Consider the following 1,013-nt stretch of genomic DNA (forward strand, 5'->3'; position numbering starts at 1 on the left):
CTTGTCAAAGTGCTGAGGTCCAATCCCAAATCCTTGCCAACATTCCCAACCGCGGATCCGACGCCGACATGCTCAGAAACGGAGTACTTCAGCTGACCCAAAATCATATCCACAGAGCACAGCAGAAAAATCAAAGCAAACCACCAACAGCTCAGCCGGCGCCTTTGTCTTCTTTCTCTCATTGCGAAACGAATATGTGACATATTTCTTTACACATGAACACAGATATCCGATTTTCATGGAGGTCTTCTTGTTACAAAAGCATTCTGAACGTCATTTTGAAGATTTTTGCTTAAAAAATGACCTGCTATCCTCAATTTTAAACATAAACCCTGCTGCGATGTATATTTCGTCCGCACACCACTTCTGTCCAATATATCGACACAAACGAGGCAGAGCCGTTTAAAACAAGGCGCACAGAAATGGTCAAGGCCACACTGACACCAAGTGGTAACACAAACACAATACATGAAACCAAGATGTTCTTTTACTTTTTCACTCGCATTCAATCTAACACCAAACCAAATGCTCCCGTGTCTCTTTGTGGAAACCAATAAGAATAACGAACATTTAAAAATAACTCAACCAGTGAGCTTTGCAACAATATTATCGAAAGACTTTAAACTCTTATTTGTACAGAAAATATCATTTTAATTGTGTACATTTTAAGTAACATTCATTCATTCATTCATTCATTCATTCATTCATTCATTCATTCATTCATTCATTCATTCATTTGCATTATATTGGATACATTTAATCATATTGAAAACATTCAAATACCATGAACTAATTAAATTAATTTAATTTAGCTAAGGCAGAAATAATTTTACATAGTACATGTTTCACACGTACAATGTAAAATTACACATAGTATTTTCTTATGCCTCGTTTTTACTATTTACTTAAAGGAAAATGCGGTGGAGTGTTGCTTTCCGAGACAAAGAAAAATGCCAAATCAAGTTTTTCGAAACCAGAAATTCTAGCACCATGAACAGCGCAAGAACAAGTCA

This window comes from Poecilia reticulata, linkage group LG10, assembly GCF_000633615.1.
Source record: "Poecilia reticulata strain Guanapo linkage group LG10, Guppy_female_1.0+MT, whole genome shotgun sequence".
Taxonomy (NCBI): Eukaryota; Metazoa; Chordata; class Actinopteri; order Cyprinodontiformes; family Poeciliidae; genus Poecilia; species Poecilia reticulata.